Consider the following 16857-nt stretch of genomic DNA (forward strand, 5'->3'; position numbering starts at 1 on the left):
TCTGAAGCCTAGATTGTTGTGAAATCTGATAGCTCCATTTTTAGTCATCTAAGTCCTCAAAGATTAGATTTCGCCCTGTTGTCAAGCTAATTATAGTTAGAACATCCATTTCCTTCATTTATTCAGAGATATGCATGTTTTCCCTTTCCCATTATTGAGTACTATGAAAACATGTTCCAAAGAATCTTCCATGTTCTACTTTCAGTCATTAATTATTGATGCTCTTTTATCAAGTGTTATGAGAGGTGCCATGTTCCTAAAGTAACTAAAACTTGATATGACTTTATGCTTTGATGAAAATTAATAAATGAGGATCAGAACTGGGAAAATGAACTAGGAAATTGTGTGGTATTTCAAAGTGTGAGTTTACTTTGTGATCTATATTTTATCAGCTACCAGCTCACATTTAGTAGTGCATTTGCTCTTGAGTCATCAAATTCTTGCACTGTGGTAGTTTCTTTAAAACATCAGAGCCAAAATGTGGAATAGAGGAAACTACCGGGGACCATATTGCTAGCCTTGACTTGCGTCTCAAGGAGTTTGTGCTGCTGACTGTTCTGAGGCTCAGCTAATGAGGCTTTCACTTGTCCTCCTCCCTTGAAATAACTTGCAATGCTGGAAACAATACAGGCGCACCCAACTGCTCTTCACAAGCTCACATTCTCACTGCCCTCTGGCTTCCAGTCCTGCCCTCAGCCTGTTTCTGGTAGTAGATACCCATAAATGCAAGTATTTATATACACAAAAGAAAAGGCCACCACGTGGTGTGGGGCCTGGAAATAGTAACATGGGCTTTCAAGGATTCATGCATGATGGCTCTTTCATGTATTCCTAGCACCCCGAGGACTGAGGCAGGAAGATCACTGTAAATTCAAGGTCAATCTGGGCTCAGTTGTGAGTTCCAGGGCAACTTGGGCTACAAAGTGAGGCCCTTCTTTAAAAAGAACAGAAAGGAAGTGTAGGCATGGAAGAGGCTGTCAAGAGCCAAGGCTGTTCTCATCTCCATGTTGTCTCTCATCCAGCTCTTCTTTTATTGCCTGATCTACTTATCTGTTTTCATGGGCAGGAGGGTTCTGGTTTCTTGACTGTATTGTTAGTGATTTGCTGTTTTTGTTTTTCTTTACCCTTATCAACTTGACACTGTTTAAGAATTTTTAAATAGACTAATTCCTTCTTTTTTTTTTAAATTCAAATTCTCAGGTATGAATATGACCAGTTAAGTCAAGTGGCCAATCAGTCAGAGCTGTGAAATAGGGTCTCAGTTTAGTGGGATTATCCTTTCCAAAACCAAACATGTTGCCCCACCCAGAAGTGTAATGTCCTTGGTCTTTCTCTCAAGCTTTTTTATTGAGCTCCTAAACAACACACTTTGATTTGTTCCTCACTAAAGGGATCTAAATTGTTCAGATTTAAGATGTGCTATCTTGCCTTATCTGAGGATATTCTTCTGTAGATTCTGGGCTCACTTGCCATCCAGGTTTCTGTCTCAAGGACAACTTCTGGTTTTTCAGTATTCATAATCCCACAATGGTTTAATCTTCATTTTGGTTAACATAGCATAGTTATGTCAACATGTAGTGGCAACATATTTAAAGTAAAACAAAAAAATTTATCATATCTGATCAGAAAAAATATCTATTTGGATGAGCAAAAGACTATAAAATTAAATTAACATTAATGTCATTTGACTTTCCAAACTACTTCTGAAGACCATGCCAGTGAGAATGCTATAGATAAAAAGACATTTTTCTAGGAAAACTTATTTAGGTGGAAATATCCTAAAGATACTGAGTTAAAGCTGAAATGGTCAGAGAATTATGATATCTGTCTCTTTAAGTTATAATACATCCCCCCAAATTTTGGTAATGCTCTCTGTGGAGTATTTATCGTATAAAATACCAGTTCTACATACACAATGAAAAAGATCATTGTGAAAATTTTTATTGACTGTTACCTTTAAAAAATACTGGGTTTCAAGGGCCCTGTTCCAAATAACCTGCACAAGCTTCTTGAAAAGCCTCTTGCTTCATGCTGAGAATTGCAGAAAATATGGATTGATTTTCCTCTGTGGGTGTCAGAAGGAGGGCATGTGCCTAAAGAAGAAAAAAACTGTAAGTGAATTGCCTTCCTTTTCTGTTGCCTTTCTGTAATCCTCTCACCAGAAGTCATAGAATTCAGTAGCACATCGCCTCCCCCACGAGATCTTGATGCCATAGTATTCCTTCTGTGACCCGTTTGACACCCTTGGGAATTCGCTTTACAAACTGCTTCATTATAGAAAGATTAGAGATTGTCATGGCCCAGTATGTGCATCTGAGAGAACAGAGATGAATAGCATGTAGCCCCCATCTAAAGGGTTAATGTTTAGCTTTAGAGTCAGACAGATCTGGGCTTCTTGCCTGAACATTCTGAGTCAAAAGATTTGGAGCAGGGCCTACTGCGATTTTAACCAGCTGCTCAGTTTGTACTTATCTTTGGACAAATTTGGGAAATAATGATGAAAGATTTCATTCTCATTTTCTTCATTCATAATGTGTGGGATTTAAAAAAAAATGAAAATAGACAGTGTGAATGATGGTATCCCTGAAAAAGTACCCACATGATGCTTGGAACATGATGCATGCTGCCTAAGTGGTAATGCTACATCTTTCAAAGCACTGTAAGAGAAATCGACTAGCCCTCTAGAGAAAGTATAAATTATGTCCTTGAAATTCAGACCAATGGGATTCAGACCAATGAAATTCAGATTTCTGTTTGGGACAAAAATCTCTCTTTCTCTTGGTGTTTCACTACAAGTATTTTATAGAACTTACCTTCCCCATGAATTAGTTAGTTACTCTAGTGTATGTCAAAAATCTTTATGGACATCACCTCTCTCAGCTGGGCTATGCAGTTGAATATGGGATTGTTACAAAGCAAGAAAGCAATTTATTCATGAATTCCACATGTGGTAGAGTACCTGCCATCTGTCAGTCATTTTTCTGGGTGAGAGGTGTATCAGTGAACCAAGCAGCAGCCACAGTTACAACAGGCCACTATTAGTCCATACTCAAGACACGCTAGTCTGCCAACCCTGTGTCTAACTAATGTGTTATGACCGCAAGTATGAGGTAACTAGGTTTGTAACTATCTTACTGAAATCACAGAATCAAGATTATAGAGATTATAGCTAGCAGGAGTCTCAGCACTTCTGTGAGATATATTAGTGTTTTCCCCGTTTATGCAAAGTTGATAGATATTTATGCACCATGAGTGTGAGGCATAGTTCATTTTTATATACTTAGTGAATGACTAATCAGTGACTGAATCAGACTCAGGTTCCCATTAAATCCCTCTCATTAAGCAGGGCTCACATCTTAAAGAACTTTGTGGTAGCTGAATTTGTAGTCATTGACCATAGGAAAAGAGTACATTTTACTAATTCACCTATAGTGTGTTGTTGAATTTGTAGTCATTGACCATAGAAAAAGAGCCCACTTTACTAATTCACATATAATGTGTATGGATGTATTAAAACCAAAGACAGGTAAAGGAGAGGGCAAGATGAGGTTTTTACCACTTTAACTACATGTTTTTAATGTTTAAATTGTTTTTGTTAATTGAAAATAAAAAATGTCCATACAACATATTATGATCACAGTCTGCCCTCCCTCCTCTCCTCCCAGATTCTCCCCACCTCCCCACCTCCCTACTTCCCCACCGCCCCACCTATCCAACTTCATTCCTTCTTTCCTTTCTTTTGCTCTTAAAACAAACAAACAAACAAATAAAAAAGACAAATAAGAATAAAATAAAATGAACAAACCAACAAAAAAGAAACAAATAGCATGTAAAATGAACACACACACACACACACACACACACACACACACACCCCATAAAAACATAAAATCAGAAATCATAATGTACAAGCAAAAAACTAGTAAGGTTAAAAGGTAAGAGCCCAAACAAAGCAGTATGAGGAAAAAAAAACTTCAAAAATCCCTTAGAGTCTCTTTTGTGTTGACTATATACTGTTGGGCATGGGACCTGCCCTTCAGTGTCGTCTGTATCTTCAGTGAGACTCCCTTGGATAAACCAATTTTTCATTTGGAAGTAGTGGTCTATTAGGAGCTCACATCTATTTCTCCACCTCAGCACTGGGGCCACATCTGCCTTAAACCTGTGCAAGCTCTATGCGTACTGTCACAGTGTCTGTGAGTTCACATGTGCATTGGTTCTTTTGTGTCTAGAAGGCCTTGTTTCCTTGACACCATCTATCCGCTCTTGCTCTCAGTCTTCCCCCTCCTCTTCCACAGAGTTCCCTAGCCCCGAGGAGAGGGATTTGATGCTGACATCTCATTTAGGACTGAGTGTTCCACTGTCTGTCTAATTGTCAGTCTCTGTATTTGTTCCCATTTACTGCAGAAGGAAACTGTCTTATGATGGCTGAGCAAACAATGATCTATGTGTATAACAGAATGTTGTGAGGAATCACTTTATTACTATGTTCCTTTAGGAGAACAGTAAGTACTTCATTTCCCCCAAGGTCCTTGATTTATCTGGTCTCAGGTCCTTAGCTCCTCCAGCAATGTCAGGCTTAGGTTCCATCTCATTTGAGAAGGTCTCAAATCCAGTCAGTGTTTGTTTACACCTAAAATGTTTGTGCCACGATTGTACCAACATGTCAAGCAGGCAAATTATAGATTAAAGGGTTTGTAGCTGAGTTGGTGGTTACCTTTTGCTTTGATGGCATACAGAGTACCTTCCAGTACCAGGGCACTAGTCAATAGAGGTGAAGGTCCTAGTTAGGCACCAGTTCAACGTCTCCATGTTCAGTGAGATATGTAAATGTTTTCTTGGGCAGTAGGGCCTTACTATCTGTGGAGAGTAACCAGTAGTAGCCTTGGCAATAGCCTGAATTGTTTGGAGGTTTCCATGGGGCCCCTTTGGCCAAGAATTCAATTAGATATACCCCACTCCTGACACTAGAGGTTTCACTTGGGGGTGAGAGATGTCTAGTTGGGGTTTTGTCTCCCCTGTTACTGGGTGACTCCATTTAGATTTCCTTCATATATGTATATATGTTAAGAAGCTTCTACTGTAGTAGGCTTTCTCCCTGTATTCACTCCTTAGACTCTTAGCAAGAGGACTATAAGGTTGTAGAAAGCCTGGGCTATGTAGGGAAAACCTGCCTCAAGCCCACCACCCCCATCAAAACAAAACATTAAAAAGAAAGGGACATAAGACAGACAAACTACTTCTTGCTATATCATCAGAGAATCTGCGCTACAAAAACATTTTGTTATTTATTTTATGTGTATGGGTGATCTGTTTGTTTATTATGTAGAGCAGGCCAGGCTTGAACTCACATGTACATGCACTATGTGTTTTTCTGGTGCTCTAGTTGGTCATCTAGTTGGATCACCTACAACTAGAGTTCTGAATAGTTATGAGCTGCCATGTAGGTGTTTGGAACTCAATCCAGGTCCTTTGCAAGGGAGTTAAGTGCTCTTAACCACTAAACCATTGCTCCAGCTGCAAGGTTTACAGATTCTTTGGAAGAGTATTCTTGTTTTCAGCAAAACCATGCCTCTCTTTAACTAGTCATTAATATTTGCTATTTGCATATGCTCCCCAAATTTCCCATGCTCCTTGAGTGCTCTTTGGCCCTTTAGAAATTCTTCCGAGTAGCTTGGCGGATGACAGAGTCCAGATGCTGACACTGTAGTTATGGATCTATGGAGAGTACATTGGATGTGTAGGAGCAAATCTTCTCTTCCTGTTTGATCTGCGGTTGGGGGTAAGGAGGGATTTAAAGCCAAACATTTTGACTTCTTTGTGCTTATGGCTTTCTTTCTCCTAATAGAACCCCTGTGAGGTAAAAATCATATGAATGGGTTTTGTTGCCTCCTTTAAATACAAGAAGTAACTTGTAATTAGAATAATGCTGGGAAATTCGGTGTCAGGGCAAGCTTGGGCATGATGCCAAGACATCAGCCAACTTGATGCAAGAGCAAACTCAAGAATTGTTCCCGAGTCAATGAATCCTGGTTTGCACAACACCTAGGTTTATTTACTATAAATTAAATCATTTACTTCTTATTTACTTCTTTACCTTCCCTCAGTTAAGTAATAGTTTCATCAAAACACAGTCTAATTGCATATTAGTGAGTGAGGATGATCTTGTTTAGATAAAATGCACACATTTCTAAATGGGACTAAGTTAGACATAGAATTAGAAGGATGGACATGTTAATATTTTGGTAACAGATTAAATCCTTTCTGGTTGTTCAGACTTCATTTACTGAAAGCCTTTGCTTTATTTTGGAACACTGAGCTGTACGTCTCTACTTCGGTTGACAAAACCAAGTAGGACCTCGCTTTTTCCATTGAAAGAAGAAATATTTATGTCAAGGTCATAGGGAAGTAGAAGGTTTCACTAGCAGATTGTCATGGAAATAACAATTTAAAAAACTGCTATTGGTTTTACCAGAGTTGTCTTATTTATAGCAAACAGTTAGTTAGAAAATGAATTGTTGACTGTTGAAGTGCATTTTCTGAAGTGTCCTCCTGTCTCTTTTGACATGTGACATAGAGAAAATCATCAAAATTTTGGATGTTAGTGACACTCAGTGAAAATTTTAAAATTCTAATAAATGTCTCCATGTTAAGTCATTAGACACTGTGTCTCTCCTAGAATTATTTAAGTTGATGCCATACATTTTAGAGTAGGCACTTCAAAACTATTATATAATGTAAATAAAACAAAAATAGGAAAAGAACCTATTGTTCATAAACAGTTGACTTAAGATTCTCTGTGATCTCAGTTTGTTTTGTGGACAGAGCACAGAAGAACAAGTGGTGGTTCTGTGGTGTATGTGGCCTGGGCACTTGTCAGCATACCTGGTGGCAAGGGCTGCTTTCCAGGAGTGGTTCCCCCCTTGGCTTGTTGAAGGTCTGTGAAATGATCGCCCCTAGCTCTTCACAAATACTTGGACTCAAGCACACTGCCTCTGTTCAACTTTTACCTAAATGCCTGCTGCCAGATGAATGCAAGCTTCACCTTCCTCATGGAACTTTTAAAGTTAGCCCAGCCCTCGGGGTTAACCTGTCCTCTCAATACCTTGGTGCTTATTGGTTTTGACACATGCTGTTCAGCATGTGCTCCACTGAGAAGTGGGTTTTCTTTTTGGTTCTGTAATGAAAGGATGATTCAATGGAATATTTCTTTTTTTCTTTACATCCAGAAGACAAATGCAATATTTTTCCTACAGAAACATTAGGTTAGACAGAAACTAGACTAAAAGGACATATGTTTTATCCCTAGTTCACTGTTAACTTGAAGAAGTAACTATGAGCTGAGCATGTACCTTTGATTCTTCCTTTGGCTGGTAGGTGGAGAAAGAAAAGCAGATGATCTCCAGATAGTCTACTTTAAAGATGTATCTCTAGGACTTCATGTACAATCTGGCAAAGCATAATTGTAGTGTAAATTCTGATTGGTCTTAATAAAAACCTGGAGTCAGATATCAGAGTAAAGGCTGAAAGATCAGAGAAGTAAGAAGCAGCCACAGTCACCTCTTACCTCTCTGAATCCTCCTACCGAAAAGGGCCAATCTCTTGTCTCCACCTGTCTTGTATTCTGCTCTCTGCCCAGCCATCTGTCTTTTTGACTCCTATCTGTACAGACCTCCAGACCTCTATGGTTAACTAATGGTTAGCTCCACCCTCTGATCTTCAGGCAAGCTTTATGTGTTGGAGCATAAACAAAATATCGCCATACATGATACTCATCTTTACCTTTCCAACTCCTGCTAAACAGAATGTTGAAAGCATTAAAAGTTACAAATCTACAGAGATAAAGAACATAGGAGTCTCTTGCAATAAGAGTGCATATTTAAAAGCATAAAGAGGACTACAAATTCAATATAGCAAGAGTTGTTTCAACTAAGGGCTCACCATGAGTGAACACTAACAAAAGCAAGGAGACCTGCCCTAAACCCAAGTGTCAAGCCTTGGCCATGCCCATTTATGGGGAATAGTTTTTGAGAAAAGCATTAGACAGATTAAAGTACGCAAGTTTTTCTGAGTCAACAATAATTCACAAGTCAAGGAGTAGTAGAGCTTTTCTAAGATGGACACAGATGTAAAACCAGGAGGTGCCTGATTGGCTCATGTATGTATCAACCTTATTTGGGCATGATGAATTGGCTGCCTGTGACAGTGTTCAGTTTGCTTCTAAATTAATAAATTAATGTTTGTTTTTGTTTTTGTAGTTGTGGTTTTTTTTCACACCTTATTAGGTAAGACTCCAGACAAAAATAGTCTCAAGCTAATGTCCTCCTGATACTTGAATGGTAGGGATTCGACCTAGGGTTTAAAAAGTGTTGTTGAGAACTTTTGCCAGCACTTTATCCTCTCTCCTGTTTCTACAACACTGGCTACACATTTCACCCTCTCAAGACAGAATAGTTGTTCTCTAGGGAATTGAAAATGCACTGGGTGGAAAGCCAGATCTCTTCATTTCTTAACTGCCTTGTGGACAGTCATCTTCCAGTGTGGTATCCGGTGGCTTACTGGTAGTCTGTCTCCTGTAATGTAAATATACCTCCAGGAGTCTTGGGCTCTTAAGGAAGGTATGACTCAAAAGGGAATCAGAAGAGCAAGAGAGGAAGGAGTGGAGATGGAGAGAGAGAGATGGAGAGAGGGGGTGGGCTTAGTAAAAATCAATGATATGAGGAGGGACAGAAAAGAGAAAGAGATAAATCTAGGAAACAGAGTTGATTTTAGGTAAGAGAAATTGAGACATGTTACAGTTATGAGAAAGCAGAACAGCTCCTAAAATTTCAGGGATAGAACTGTAACAAAATTGGTAAGCAGTGCATTTAAAATCCCCAGAGGAATTGGTGGTTACCTTATAATTCTCTAACCACCCAACACTAGGATGAAGCTAGGATAATGATATCAGCCTCAAGCATGACTCAGGAGCCTTATCCAGTGGCTGACCTCCAGTCAAAAGAACACAGGAGAAAGGAGCTATCACAGGCCATTGCTTGCCTACTGGGGAAAAGTTAATTTAGCTCCAGCAAATTAAATGCCAGTAGGACCAGAATAGTTTGATAATATTTTTTTGAAAAGTTGGGGAGATAGGAGACTAAATGGGTCATCCCCTGACATAGGTGAAAAACAAATAAATATGTATAGACTTTTGGATATAAACCAGAATTTCAAGATGCTGGAAGAATGGAGGTAAATAAGACAATTTGCTAAGACTGGTGAGGACTTATATCTTATGAGCAGGGTCTAGGGTAGTTGGGCAGAAGACTGCTGTGTTTATCATAGGTTTTTAGTGCTTTTAACCGTATGTATATACTAGTATTAAAAGACAACTTAAAAATAATAACCATTTCAAAGCATTATATATGTGTATGTGTGTATGTATAGAATATATATATATATATATATATATGTGTGTGTGTGTGTGTGTATATATATATATATATATACATATATATATATATATGTATATATATATACATATATATATTAATTCTCATGAACCTATTTTATGACCTTGAAGGACTCTAAGGTATATTTCTTTCTATCTCTTGTTCCTATTAATTTGTGTAGCACTTAATGAGTTTTTCAGTACATGGTTCTTGCTTGGTGCATGGATGTCACAGCTGGAGGGGACTGGGTAAGGGTCTTCATTCACTAGGTTAGAAGGAGAATTTCTGTAAGTTCTCAGCAGACAATGCACAGCAGTAGGGATACTTGTTGAAATCTATATCCTGACTTCTTAATGACTTGTAGAAACTTCTTTATAACCCTCTATCCTGCCAAGAAGTTGTGAGATAATTGTGGTTTCCCGGAAGAGTTGTCTCTCTTTTTTGGTTTACTGATCTCTTTTCATGTAAATATTTGGGTATTTTCTAAATTCCAGTTTCTCTAATGGCACTACATTCAGGCTAATGGGGCATCACCAGAACACTGGTCAGTTGCAAATTGGATTTTACAATGCAAGCTTCAACACAGTTCCTTCCTATTCCCGTCTCAGTGAGCACAGGAAGTCACATGGCTATTTGGTGGCTAGCACTTGTGATTCCCTACCCAGCAGGGTCTCCAGTTCCAATAGCTGTGCAAAACTCAGACATATTTCCTTTACAGCAGGCATGTATTGGAGGATAAAGACAGATTTCATTTCTCATCTGCTTTCTGAAGGTTTGATGGAACAAAATGGCAATATTAAATAGGGGCAAAGCATGTATATTTATAGATGAAAAATGAAAAGTACAGCATGGAGGGAAACCCTAGTCCTGTTTTTAACCAGGAAGTCTGAAATACTAAGAAGCCCAGGTTCCACTGTTTCTAGAGGGGGAGAAGAGGGAAAGGCAGGGGGAACAGGAAATGGTTTGTAGGGGCTTGAAGAACCTATGTGGGTTTCAACAGTCTGCCTGGCCTACAGAGCACCTAGCAATTTGTAAAGGATTCTCTTTGGGACCAAAATCAAGAGTGCATCACAAAAGTCTTAACCATGTGTGTTGTAGACTCTGTTTTTGAAAGTGGAATCAAGGAAGGAACCAATGTGTTTCCTGTCTTTAAGCAGACAAGGGAAGAGGTACAAGAAGAAGCCCCTTCCAACCTTTGCTGATGAATTTATTTCATTTCAAATAATCATCATACTGAGTGTCATCTTTGGGGGGTAACAGCCCCCAAGCACCTTCTTTGTCTTATAAATAAGTTCAGGATCTCAAAGAAAGAAACCACAACTTCACCTGAAGTGTTTGGACGTGGTGAGCGTTACTCTTGATCATGAGGTTGTGTTCAAAAGGACAAATACACAGGGACATGAAGTGCACTTGCTTTTTAGTCTAACTCAGGTGGTGGTTGTGTCTTCTCCACACAAAGAGGGAAAGGATTATTGCTCTAAGCCATCAAATTCTTATAATGGAACAGTGGGCTATCGTGTAAATAAAGGCTTTGCTTGGAGAGGAGATTCAAATATTTCCACAAAAGTCTTCAAAGTTCGAGGGGCGATTTAAAAAAAAAAAAAGATTTTAATTCCTTGTCCTAAATACACATTGGATACTGTTTTTATGGAAAAGACTCATATTTAGCGTTTCCTACAAATACCCTACAAAAATGAAATGGTTGGGCAATTCAGTCTTTCTATGGGGGAGCAAAAACAGAACGTTGATATGAGGAAGAGAAATGTACGAGGCAGAAGAGCAGCAGTAGCCGCCATTAGATGTCCAGTTCAGATTAATCTGTGGGGCAGCTTGAGGGAAAGGAAACCAGGGTGCATTGTGAAAGGTCTGGTTCCACTGCTACCTGATGAAGGAAGGGAGAGAGTGGTGAGAGAAGGGGCTGCTGTATTGACGCCAAACTGAGTAGAAGATAGAGGGCTGACATCCAGATTCAGGACTGGGCGGTGGCGGGGGGGGGGGGTATGCAATGACAGAAAAAGTGATGTGGTTTCTAGATTATTGACTTCAGCCACAGCCAGGTAGAAATCAAAATGGTCATAATTTTGGTGTAGTTGACTGCTTTGACATGGTTTTGGTGTTGTCCACAGCTCGCTAGGCATCCTGTAAACCTAAAGAAAGAGTGCTAAGTAGGCCTATGACCAGACATGCTCTTTGATGGTTTCCTATACTCCTAGGTCTCTACTAGGCTGACTTGAAGAGTTAACTTGGTGAATTGTGGAAAAGGGGAACAGGAGAACAGGAACTTGTCAGTGCCAGGGGCAAGCTAACTATTCATTCTCAGCATTAACAGATTCATCCGAAGAAAGCAGGATGACGTACTAATAGGATGTGTGCTGATGGAGTGGGAGCATGGGCTTGGAAATACCTAAGACTGATTGTGGGAGACCCTGCTCATTAATAGGTATCCTTACCAGTTAGTTTAAAAAGTACAATCTTATATGGACAAATTGTTCCTCTGTAGAATTCTTGTCTAGTTTTATTCATTAATGTTGACTTTCTTCTTAGGAAAAAATTCAAATACAAAGGTTTTAATTTATATCCATAAGTGTTTTGATTATATATTGGAGCATGTTGCATAATTAAATATAAGTATTTTTAATGATACCTCCTTTGATATGTCCTTGGAAGATAATTGTAACAGTAAAAAAAAAAATTCTCTTCCAGTGTGTTTTGATATTATATAACAAAGGAGGCATTAATGAACCTTTATCTCATTACAATGCTGCACCAATAGTGATTCAAGTATCAAAATGAAAGGGAAATTTTTACCATAAGTTTTACTCTTTCAGACAAATAACACTACTGCTTCATTCATCTTTGTGATTTTAAAATTAGTATTTGGTTAAGGTAAAAATGTACTAATTAAAGTATTGACTTCTTTGATAACAAACAAAATTTTAATATTTTGTGAAAGGTATCAACATAATTATGAAGGTGCAGAATCAAAAAATAAAGTAGGCCATCCTAAAATATTGATTTGAGTAATTCAGAATGAAACAATAATGCTATTGTTATGTATTAAAATTACTCTGTTGTCCTCAAGAAAAATGTAGCACACTTTAGTGCTAAGGCATTATATTCGTCCATCTTTATCATTTAACTTACCATTTGTATTTAATTGTAGGTGAAGCTACTGGGAAGTAAAACAAAGGTTCTTCCTGGGCACCCAAAGAGCATAAATCAACACAATATTATCAGAATTATCTAGATGTGTGCTTGATTATATGAGGTCAATCTAGAAGCTACTTTCTCAGATGACATCTGTTCCCGAGTCAATGAGGTGGCCCTCTGCACTAGACATGATGACTTCAAATGACTGGCCAATAATTCTGAATGCATGGATAAAGTGAAAAAAGTCTCTAAAATGTTATTATATATGGATGGCTTTCCTTATGTACATTCTGATTAAGTCTGATTGGGGGTACTGCTGAATGACTACAGTGCATTTTTTTCCTGGTGTTAATAAAGACGAACCAGGGCTTTGTGCATTCTGGGTAATTATGGAACTACTAAGCTACATCCTTAGCCCTTAGTGTATTTTTAAGTAATAATATGAGCTCTTCCAAATCCATAATTTTGAATATTTATGAATTTCGCATGTAAAGCCACAAAGTCCCTTTAGTTTCTGTTTTTAATAAATCTTTTGGCAGGTATCATTTTAAAGTAGTCTGGATGGGACTATTAAAAGTATAGTTTTGGAATTACAGTGGGAAGCAAGTTTTAAATTTCTAAACTTTTACAGATATACCAACTTTTAAAATTCCATTTCAAAACAACCATTTTCTATCAAAATAATTTAAATAGCCCATCTCTTTAGTAATAAGTGTTAAGTTCAGGAGAATCACGTGAGTCACAGTGAATGTCATCACCTTTGTGGCACTCAGTGCTTTTCTAACAGTGGCCATACTGCATGCTGCATCCTGTAAAATGCCTTCATCAACTGTACTGCTCTTGGGAGATAGGCAAGTTTCATTTAAACCCCAAGAATCTGGTTTGGTTCACCATTCTAAATTGTTTGTTTCAGAAATACCTGAGTTTAGAATATAAATGTGTCTCTCTACTCCTGACTGCTTGGGCCAGTTGGATCTGTGAGTATGAATCTATAGAGTTTACCATGAGACATAAACTTGTGACTTATTTCCTGTAAGTTTTTGCACACCAAATAAAAATGTCTGTTAACGATTTTAATGCAGCACTGAAAATTTCATAGTGTTTTACTTTGGTCAGAATTGTCCCTCCAAAGGCTAAATGATGAAGCTTGTTCACAACTGAGGGAGCTCTTGGATGATGGCGGAAACTTTAGGAGGTAGGGCCTAGTTCAGGAAGTAAGTCATTAAGGGCACGCCCTTGCAGAGTTTCTGGTGACCTGGTTGCTTCCATCTGTTCTGCTTGCTTCCCAGATGCCACGAGTAAACAGCCCTGCTCTCCCACTCCTTTCCCAGCAGGATGTTCTGTCCTACCACAGGTACAAAATAATAAGCCATTGGTACAGCTGATGGGATGTACACCTTGACATCCTCCTTTTAAGTTGCTTGTCTGAGGTATTTTATCACAGTGGTTGAAAGTTGAGGAACATACTATGGAATATAAGTTGGAATAAATATTGACCATGTTAATCAAGGTTTAAGTCGAAATTTTGGCTGACAGAGTTACTGTGTTTGTTCCTCACCCCACCTTGTATGTTGTGTGTGTGAGCACTCGAGTGTGTGCATGCACATGCATGATTGGATTAGGAGGAATGTTTGCATTGAACTCTCAAACCATGCTTTTTCTTGATTCCTCAGTAATTGTAAAGTGTCTGCTGTCTGGACATGTTCTACTATCTGAAAAGATACTTGAAGATGAACTATAAATAGATTCAGAATGAACAGTGCTAAATTAGGAAGATCAAAGAGAGATTTTTATATTTTATCTACTGATGAAGCCAAATCTGAAACCCTAGTATCAGATTATGATTGGAGTGTTGCTTTATTCTTCAGAATTGGCTCCAATTGTTTTTTTGTTGTTTTTTTTTCTCTTTTAAGAGCCCTTTGATGGACCACTCAGCACAGCCCTCACTTGATGCCAGTGTGAAGTAGATTACTAAAATAAGACTTGGACCCATGTTTTCTGACTCAGTTCTAAGGTGTTTGCCCTCTATTTCATACCAGTAGTTTATTCCCCCCCCCCCAGTTTCCCAGAAGAGTTCGGGGTGGGGGTTGGTGAGATTTACTATGGGGAATAATTAGCATGTCGTATTCCTAGGTGTACTATTGACTTTAATTAGACATGATAAAAAAAATGAATTCACTTAGGAGCATTGCTGAATCAGTTATTGTTCAGTTAGCTTTTATGTATTTTCTTATAATACCAGAAATGTAACCCTTATCAAGTGTGGCCTGGTGGCTAACAGCAGTTCCTGCCTTTGAAGTCAGCTAAACTTTTAATTCCATCCATATCCCTCTCCTCACAACAGGGCAGCAAGTTCCTTAGCTTCCCAGTTCCCTCATCTGTGAAGTGGAGAAAATAGTGAAACAGCTTGCAGGATAGTGTAAGAATTAAAATATGTCATATGTGCAAAATCCTTAAAGCACTGCCCTCTTCATGACATCTACGCAGCAATGTTAAATTCTGGGTTGTTAATAGTATCATTGTTTTCATGTATAGATCCTTACATGCCCTTATTTTTGAAAGGAGTTTTCCTTCTTAAGTGGTAGGAATCATTTTTCCACGTGATCTTAACATCCCTCTTTATTTTTCCCAGTACTTGAAAAACCCAACCCTTAGTTACAAGTCAAAATCAAAGCTATAACTTCAGCAAGGCAGAGAGAAGGCAAGCGAGATGAACGAGTCTGAAATGTTACCACTGGGACTGCACCAAGTGGTCTCTCAGACTTGGAGGCTCATGGGCATCTTCTTTGTCGAGCTTTCTTGTGAGTTCAGGTGTATTGCAGATCTCTCTGGGAAACCGTGTAAAGAGGATTAAAGGTAGGGAAGAGCAAAGCCATTCTGTAAGTGCCTTGTGAAAGCAAACCACTTCTTCCTAAGCTCACGAGAGCAAGAAACAGTTTACTAGCAATGAAATAAACTTGCCACCTGTTTGTGCAACCGCATCAAAGAAGCCTAAGAACGCTTTGATCATTTTCAGGCAGAAGGTAATTATGAAGCTCTCCACTGATAGTTTGTTCATGGGGAGTTTGGGGAAGCGGATCAAAGAAAACTGTATTTAATATGGACCAGAAATTAAAATCTGCATCCATGCTGCTTTATTAGACTGTGCCTCTTTCATTGGTGAATTGCATACTTAAAAACTGAGATGATCATCTTGTGGTTAATCTGACCTTTATTGTAGCTTCTGTGTTTTTGGAGCAACTATGTTCAACTATGTACTTTTGATAATGACATATACATTGCCTCGTTGAGAGATTGGGTGGGCAGTTTGTACAACATATTTGGTTTAATCCTTTTAGGTTCCTGTAAACCCAGTTACGCAGAATTATATAAGAGAGGAAATGTTTTGACATTCTTCCATGATCTTTAAGGAAAACTCCCATAACTTTTCAATTACGTAGTAGCAATATAAGATTACAGATTTCACTTTGAACAGTATAATTATACAGCTGAGAAGCTTGAAGAAAGTGTAAAACTTTACAACAGGGAGAGCTGCATTCATGGGCATTTTATTGTAGGGATTCAAACATTGAAATGGAAAGCAAAAGAATCGTTTGCAAATACCACTCACTGCTGTGGGAGAAAAATCCATCTGAGGGACACAAGAAGCAGAAGAAAAGTCACTATTGCTTTCAATAGATTCCTTAAAGACAAAGACTGTTTATTCTGGAAGCGCATGGTCTAGGTCAGAGCCGGTCTCCAGGGTGTAGTTTTGACTCCTGCCTCTGAAGTGGTTAGGAAGCTTTCAAGAAAACAGAGATGACAGTGCTTCAGGAATAAGCCCGAGAAGGTAGAGCAATAAATAGGAAAAGTCATGAGCAACTCATTAAAAATGTATTGACTAATGGCGTGAGAACACACGGACAGCAGGTCTCCACCTCTGCACCACATCCTCAGGAATCCAGCTTACTAACATTTGCCTTTGAACTCAAGAGGCTGCCTCCCTCTACGGCATTCTATCTTTCTCTTACAGAGAATAAACTGCTAACACAGAGATCCTCGGAGGAAGAACCTTAGTCTTAATACCTGTCTGAGTCAGTTATTCAGTGATTCATACTTTATTGAAACAACCAAATTGACATTTGAAATTTAGTCAGATCATTGGCATTAGTTTCAGATGACTTCCTGGAAAATTCACTGAGGATAAAGAAGCAAGTTTATTAATTTCTCAAGCGTCCTTTGAGATAGCTTAGGAATCTGGGCCCTTGCCTAATTCTTGGGTTAGGGCAGAATCACT

The 16857-nt window shown here is 38.6% G+C and overlaps 1 protein-coding gene across 9 annotated transcripts in view; it reads left to right on the forward strand.

The window, feature by feature from the left end:
* The window catches only part of Pam (peptidylglycine alpha-amidating monooxygenase), a 275438-nt gene that overhangs the window by 88085 nt on the left and 170496 nt on the right, over positions 1–16857 (forward strand). Inside the window, exon 1 of one of the 9 annotated variants that reach the window (XM_036173735.1) lies at positions 13913–13935. The exons of the other annotated variants lie outside the window; for them this stretch is intronic. The gene's annotated coding sequence lies outside the window, so the exon portion shown is untranslated. Of the gene's footprint in view, positions 1–13912; positions 13936–16857 lie in introns of those variants that run through there. 9 annotated transcript variants of the gene reach the window in all.

Source organism: Onychomys torridus, chromosome 23 (genome assembly GCF_903995425.1).
Source record: "Onychomys torridus chromosome 23, mOncTor1.1, whole genome shotgun sequence".
Classification (NCBI taxonomy): domain Eukaryota; kingdom Metazoa; phylum Chordata; class Mammalia; order Rodentia; family Cricetidae; genus Onychomys; species Onychomys torridus.